Source organism: Rattus norvegicus, chromosome 11 (assembly GCF_036323735.1).
Source record: "Rattus norvegicus strain BN/NHsdMcwi chromosome 11, GRCr8, whole genome shotgun sequence".
In the NCBI taxonomy this organism is placed as follows: Eukaryota; Metazoa; Chordata; class Mammalia; order Rodentia; family Muridae; genus Rattus; species Rattus norvegicus.
In genome coordinates, this window is record NC_086029.1 from 88,784,973 (window position 1) to 88,793,144 (window position 8,172).

Sequence of the window (8,172 nt, forward strand, 5' to 3'; positions counted from 1 at the left end):
TGGGGAAATTATTTCATACCTCCTGCCTTAGTATTCTATCACTAAAATGAAGTTTGTTAAATGGCCTTTATAGGCCATATACATTAATCTGAAAAACAATTATATAACAGTGGGTGTGAATGGAAAGGATGAACTGCTGAAGGTGATATAGGATAAGAGAACACGTTCTGAGGAAATGGTCATCCCTGGTGGTACAGCAGGTAGGCTTCAGCCAGAGACTACAGCCGGCATCCCTGAATCATTACTCATGCCAACCTCAGTCATAAAGCAAAAGGCAAGTCTGAGCTATTCTTTGATTTGTTGTGGTTTTATGCTCTTTAAAACCACACCTACCTATATAAGGAGCACAAACTTACTGGAAACGCATATGAGACACTTTGTCTATTGGGTATACTAACCTCCGGTCCAACCCTTTCATGATAAAGCCAGGTTGAATTTGTTAACAGCTTGCATCTGGTTTCCAAGCCTGCCCTTATCTAACCCCAGGGAACCCTAACTCAGCCTGAGTCTTTAATGAAGATGCAAACCTTGCAGTCAGGCCAAGGAACCCTTGTTCTTCCCAAACTCCAGTCAGAACAGCTTGGGCTTCCAAAGGTACACAAAGGATGTTAGTGTTTCCTACCCTTAATAACCAGGCAGAGGTACCCAGGACTCATCCTGGACTCATTACCATAATCCATTTTAAGAGCACCAGCATCACAAAGCTATTGCTGTGTGTGCTGTTACAGGTATCGCTCTGAAGCTGGGTTCCTGGATGCCTGAAGGCCAGGGAGCTGTTGAAAAGCACAGGCCTCCAGGAGCCCGTGGGGGAAACTGCTGGAATGTTGTTTATCTTCGGACTGCAACAACTGCTCCAGTGTTTCACAACAGGAAGGTCTGACCCGAAGTGAGGCTCAGGCGTTGAAGGCTTAGAGAAGCAAGACCTGAAATAACCCCCACGTGTCTGCTACCTTCTATCTCTCCACGCTGCGGAACCTTTCTACCTCCCCACACTGTCGTTATGGTGCCAGGAGGCAGTCAAGAGCTGAGGCCGTGGAATAGACAAAGTCTTGGAGAAGCTCGTAGTTAACATTGTACTCCAGCTGAGATGGACGTGCCTGATCCTGTGGCTCTAAAGGTGTTGAGGAAACCGGAAGTACGCCTTCTCGATGTCTTACCTCTGTGGATCTAATGAATTATCCCTTCCTGTATAGCATCCCTGTTTTTAATTCAGATTTTTATTCCCTTCCTGATCTCTTATATGAAAAGAGAAAGTGTTATGAATTCAAACATAGGCAAAGCCTGATAACTTTAATTAAGTCACAAGTGATTTGGAGAAGTGAAGTTTTAAACAGGCTAACTCCAGGGTCTTAGACATTTTGGTTACCCTCTTGAGTCCAAATGTTCAAAGAAATAGCAGGAACCTGTGTTTGAACTATAAAAGGAGAAAGTGGCCCATCCTCTGGAAGCATTCGAGTCCCCGTGGGATAGAGCACAGGATCCTTAATGTTCTGCAAACACAATACAGTTGAAGAAAACAGCGGTACACCTTAGACTATATATATGTGCTCAGAGACTCTGCCAGGGTTCTCCTAGAAAAACATTGTCCTATAGTATTTATGAGCAAATCCAGCCAATTCAACTGCTTTTAGACAGTCTACGTCAAGTTGATTTTACTGTGAAGAAAGAAACAAACCTAGAATGAAGAAAGAAATGGGTTTGTTTGTTTGTTTGTTTGTTTGTTTGTTTGTTAGCATACCAGAATGGAGAACCAGTTCCGATGAGGAAAGACCAGGAATATTTAAGAAAAGAGAAATAATTTCATCTCCAACTCTTTCTCAGCAATGTCTAACTCCTTATACACTGTCAGGTCACAATTTGCTAGTTTCTGGACAAATTGAGAAATCAGGCCGTTCTTTTAGCCAGCAAACTGCAAACATTTCCCCTGTGGAATAAACAAATAAACACCATCTATTATTTTTTCCTCTGGAGGAGCCTGGAGAAGCGCAGAGAACATAGAACTAAATGATCAGCTCTGACGTGAGGCTCAATAAAACAACGCCTGAGTAACCCGGAAAAAAACAAATGGATTCTGACAACAGGTTTCAGAAAGACCGGCAAGCAATCAAGAGCACATGTCCAGGGCCTGAAGATTTGACAGCATCACAAAGGGTAGGCACAACGACAGTAGAAGCCAAGGCAAAAGCAGGTCACGTGACAAAACCTAGAGTAGCATTAGGAAGTAGCAGCACTTGGTTGTCAACATGGCGGCTGACCTCATCCCGTCTTAGTGGACTCCATCCTCACACGCCTGCAGCACCTATGGGGTTTCTGTAAGTGGCACACTGATCTGCTTCAAAGCGCAGGATGTGAGTCCAGTTACATGAGTTTGAGCCTTAATTCTGACATTGGGTCAATCTACTTTGAACAAGTTTTCTGACTTTTTAAGGCTTCAAGCTCTTCTCCTACCACAGGAAGATAAATAAAATCCCCATTGTGGGTTTTTTTAAATCCTGCAGAACTTCTGACAAAGTACCTGCGCGCGGATAACAAGGGGCATGCGCTATTACGATGACTTACTTGTTTTCTTTCACTTACTAGATGAAGAAATGTCACAGAAAAAAATGCCCCCTATGTTATCCAAATAGTTCCAAACTTAAAGGTGATTTTCCTGAAAACTCTCACAAATACTTGAATGGATGAATGACTGTATCAATAATAATGAGAATGGCCAACATTCTATCTAAAATTTCCTGTTAGCACATCTGATTTCCGGTCTTGTCACCTAGCAGTGCGATCACTATAAAATAGCACTCGCAGCTCAGGACTGCAGCAGGCATCTTGGCTATGATGATGGGAATACTCTTAGACAACTGGAAGTACGCATGCCAAGACGCAGGCAGAGAATGTTGGAGTAGTACTGTTGTTGCCTTCCTCTCTGAAAGACCTCTGCTTGGCCTGTGGCTAAGTTCTATCAACCGCAAAATGGAAAAATAATTACAATGACCAGTTAATAGGGTGGATGGATGGCTCTAAAAAAACTCTTTGAAAGGGTGATTGATTAAAATGTAACTAGATAATGAGGGAGTACTGAATCCAGATAGAACTGTAAGAAATGACATTTAAGTAAGCCACTGTGTGATCTTTTTAGTACTCTTTCCAAATTCAAAATTATTAGTGAAAAAGGCCAATGTTGTCAGCTATGTGCTATTCAAAACTTTCAGATAATTATATAGCAAACTCAAACACAAAATCGATTAACTCACTCTTTTTTGAATTAGACTGTGTACACTCGAACATGTGCACCCCTTCTTTTGGTTTCCTACTGGGCAGCGAAAGATATTTGGCAGCAGAAAAGTGTAAAGGCAAGGGCACAAAAGGTAAGCCTTGGACAGGATGGGGAAAATCCTTGGAGGGACAACTGTGGAGACCCTTTTTGTTGTTACTGCAGGATCTAGAAAGATGGCTCAGTGATTTAGATCGCTCTTAGCTCTTGTAGAAGACCTAGGTTCAATTCCCTTCAGCCACATGGTGGGTCACAATCCCTGTAACTCCGGCTCCAAGGAATCCAACACCCTCTTCTGATATCACCAGGCACAAAGTATGCATATATCTTATAGACATATATGCAGACAAATCTCTCATAAGTGTAAAATAAAATGAATAAATATAAAGCTATTTTAAAATTACTTTTCATGAAAACATCATACCTTATAAAACATTGGCCATTTCTATATGATAGACCCTAAAAAGTTACTTCTATATAAAAACCCATAGCTGGTTTTAAAACCATCGTCGCACATTATACTTCCTGCTTTTATATGAGGAGCCTGATCCTGATACCTGGGTCACAGGGCCTATTGGAATTTTTTTTTAAAGTAATAACAAGAAAAATGGAAAGATTCAAATTTAATAAATGTTGCCAATACCAATACCATAGAAAATAAAAATTTAATTTATACAGCAACACTGATAAATCTAATAAATAAAATACATGCTGACTGGAAGAAGCCAGTCCCCAAAATGTATATTACGTGCATCAGTTTATATGCCTTTTATATGCCATCTTGGAAGAGAAAAAAAAACTATTTATCGGGACAGGAATCTGGAGGTAGGCAGAGGACTATGCTCTATACACAATGTGCATAAGGAAATTCTGGGGAAGACATCGTTCTGAATTTGGCTGGTGGATACAGGGATACATGAACTTCCAAGGCCCTAACTGTATCTCCATGAAGCCCCCTGGGGAAAAAAAAGAGTATGACTAGAAAGAAAGGCAGTGAGCATAAGGGTGCAGCATGATTCAGATGACCTCTGGCCTTCCACCTTCATGGGATTCCTTCTCATCACACGACTTTATGTATGGTTTAAATTTCTCGTCTCACTTCTATGAAGACTGTGTTCAGCCTTGACACTGCACCTTTAAAAGTCTGTAGGTACCTTGGATGACTCTCAAACTAAAACTCTAGATCTTTGTGTCAGGACATAAGGTCTTTGAGATTTCTGATCCTTTCTCTTTAAAGATCACCAAACCTGCTGAAATTTCCACCTCTGACTCTCATCCATCATTCACCTCTTCTTTCCCCCAGGCGGAACAGTACTTTTGCTTGCTACCTTGCACTCGGACCTTGAAATGCACTCTTCTCTGCCAAACTCACCCTACTCCCCTTCTCCCCTGTGGGTATCACCTTACTGTCTCTTAATAGTTCGTCTTTATCAACCATCAGAGCTCAGCAAATGTCAGCTCCCCACCATACTTCTTTTATAGCACATCATAGACACCATATCCTTATTGTTGGGTGTTGAATTGTCCCTTCCATAAGAGCTCCTTGAAGACAGAGCACTGGAAAATAAGCACTACAGAAGTGTATGCTGAGTGAATGAATATGAAAAATTAAAATTTTGGGTTAGAGGACTTTCTAAGAGTTTACCTTTAAAACTCAAAACCAGTGGCACATAGCAAGAACCCCAGTCTGAATTTCATATATGTCTTAGTATAATCAGTCTCTGTGTTGTAAAAGAGTTTGAGGTCAACCCAAGGACAGGGACTATGATTTCGCAGTGTTGATGTCAGCTGAAACCAAGATTTGCACATTTGCATGAGACAATAATCACGTAACTGCCTTGATGCTAGGCACACTAATATTTTGGCCCTTTCCAAACAGGCTCTGCAATGTAATTAGGAGATATTTGAAAAATGACACCATACAGTAAAATTCAACTTCACCATCTTTTCTTCAACCCATTTCTGATCCCTTTAAACCTCCCTTAGAAATACGTCTCTGTCCTTTCTGTATGTTTATAGAGTGATACTAAGAATCTTTTTTCTGAGAATTCTACATGGCAAACTATCCCTTACTTATATAGTCAATATTTAAGTCTCTGTATTTAAAAGAAACCCAAATTTTCTGGTCAAATCAGGCAGTGGAAATCTATGCTAGACTATATGGCTGTTGTTCTTTGAAGATGCAGATCAGCAGAAAATTACTTTTGGGATTTTGTTTTTATTTTTCTTCCTTCCCATTTCCTGATGATTCGTCGTAGATGTCAATTTCTCCATTTCTCTGCCTTTATTGGCCAGTATAAGGTCAGGTTTGGAGGGGGCCTGATGCAGGATCCTTCCTATAGGTTCCCACCAAATGGCCATGGCTTGCTATGAGACCTTCGTAGAGTTCTCTGCCACTTAGAGGAGGCTTATGCCCACTGCTGAGCAACATTGGCTATTTCACCTCGCCAAAACAATTGTAACGTCCATGTTAGTCTGAACTCATCTTTTAGGGCCAAAAGATTCAAGTGTAATTTATTTGTTATACTTTCTCTTCCCATAGAACTCAACCTTTCTAATGCTTCAAACTTTAATAGGGTTCCTCATGTAGTGGTGACCGCCAACCATAAAATTGTTTTTATGTTTATAGTTACTTCATAACTATAACTTTGTACTGTTATAAATCCTAATGTCAATACTTTTGGAGATAGATGTTTCCCAAAGTAGTCATGACCCATGGTTAAGCATTGCTGAGATAGATTGAGCTGACAACTGCAATCCTACTGAGTCGTCAGCAAGTTATTCTTCTGGGGGTTTGAGGTATGTTTCTCTAAACAAACTTCTGACTGTCCATGCCACTCAAGAATTGGGCCCTTGGACACAATTTTTAAGTGGCCATTCAGAACACAAAAAGAACCAAAGAACCTCATTCTATACCTTTCCCTCAGCTGACATCGGTCTCTCTCTCTCTCTCTCTCTCTCTCTCTCTCTCTCTCTCTCTCTCACGCACACACACACACACACACACACACACACACACACACACACACGCTTCATTCTGTCTTCAAGTAAGCCTTTCAGCTCACCTTTTCGTGATCCTCCCATGTTCATCGTATCCCCCTCCCATTTAAACAGTCTGTTCAGAGTTGGGTTTGATGAATGAAGATATGAGACACACACACTATAGAATATTTATCAGCTGCAACAAAGGGAAATCATAAAATTTGCAGGTAAATAGACAAAACTTGGAGATAACTTATTCAATGGGGGCCACCTAGACTCCGAAGGACAAACATAGCATTTTGCCTCTTATCAATCAGTTCCTGGATCCAGACCTTTAGATGTGAGTATGTAACCCGGAAAAACTGCAAGAGATAGAAAAAGAAATAGAGACTTTAGTTCAGCGAGCAATGCAGAGGGAAAGAGAGGGTTACCTGTGATTTAAAGGAAAAGAAAGAAACAAAACTGGGGGAGGGAGATAAATGCAGAGGGGGAGAGGAAGGTAAAATCACAATAACAATATCCAAAGTTATAAGAAACTATTAATATCTATTTACCTAATTATAATTTAAATTATATGTAATACATATAAGGCTGGGTAGTGCCATATAGTTTAAATAAAATGTACCTTCTAGATTGACAATCTTCTCCCAAGGAACCATAGACTATCTCAAAAATTCTCCAAACATTATAGACATTGCTGTTCCCAGGGGAAGTCCCTAGTACTGAAGATGTCCCAGTAGGCATGCTAAGGTTGAGGGGGGAAAAATTCTCATGGAGCTCCAGCACTAGACAAAGAACTACAAAAAGCTAAGAAGTTCTCAGAGCAGGAAAAATAGTCCTCCTAGGGGAAGAACCCACCAATTGGTCGTTCATTACCAAACTGTCAGCCCTGAGATCATGGGCATATGAGTAGCATTTTACAGACTGAGCAAGTTGTAGTTGCATACTTAGGAGTGTGTGTGTGTGTGTGTGTGTGTGTATGAAAAAAAAGAAATAGAGGATATGAATTTGAAAGTCAGCAAGAGGAATACATTGGAAGGGATGGAGGGGAAATGGAGTAGGAGTGAAAATGTTATAATTATATTTTAATTTCAAAGGATAAAAATACAATAAAATATAATACACGAAACTGCTAATTAATAAAACCAAAATAAATAAAGATCCATAACTTACTACTATGTAATGCCTACTTTAGCTCCAGTTCTGATGGCAAAAAGTAATCAATATTTGGAGTTCTTTGTATCCTTAATTTTAATTGTGATTTCCTTCCCAGTCTCTTTTCAAGGGTGCATCTGAGCCCTGAGAAGCTTGTGTTACACAGTGAGGGAAACATCTGTGACTAAGCTAGTCTTAGCTAAGAGATTTACATTTCTACTTGCAGGGTAAAAATGTTCTGCACCTAGCTGCTTTCTCTCCTCATTGACCATTCCCTGTGTTACAACAGGTTGCTTTCGCTTCCTTCCATAATAAGACTTCCAAGTCAAGTGTTGATATCCTAGAACCTTCTTCTCAGACTTCTACACTGTAAATGGCCACTCTATCCTTCTAGTTACTTTTTCCCAGAATTTGAAGTTATCTTTGATTCTTCTTTTTCTCACAGCCCATTTCTATTCTCATAAAACAATATCACCCCCACCTGGCTTCCAAACATTCACTGATTAACCATTTATACAACTCTACACTATAACAATCTGATCCAAATGCTAGCATCTGGAGTACTGACATGACCTCTTTAATACTTTTTCTGCTTATTCCTTAAGCCCTACAAGCTGTGTAACTCGCAACATCTAAAGTGATCTTGCTAAACTCTAAGTCACACCATACTGTTCCTTTGCTTAAACAGCAGAAGTCTTACCACCTCACCACTAAGAGTCAAGTGAACTCTTACAATGTCACGTACCTGGGTGCACAGGGCACTTGGCATC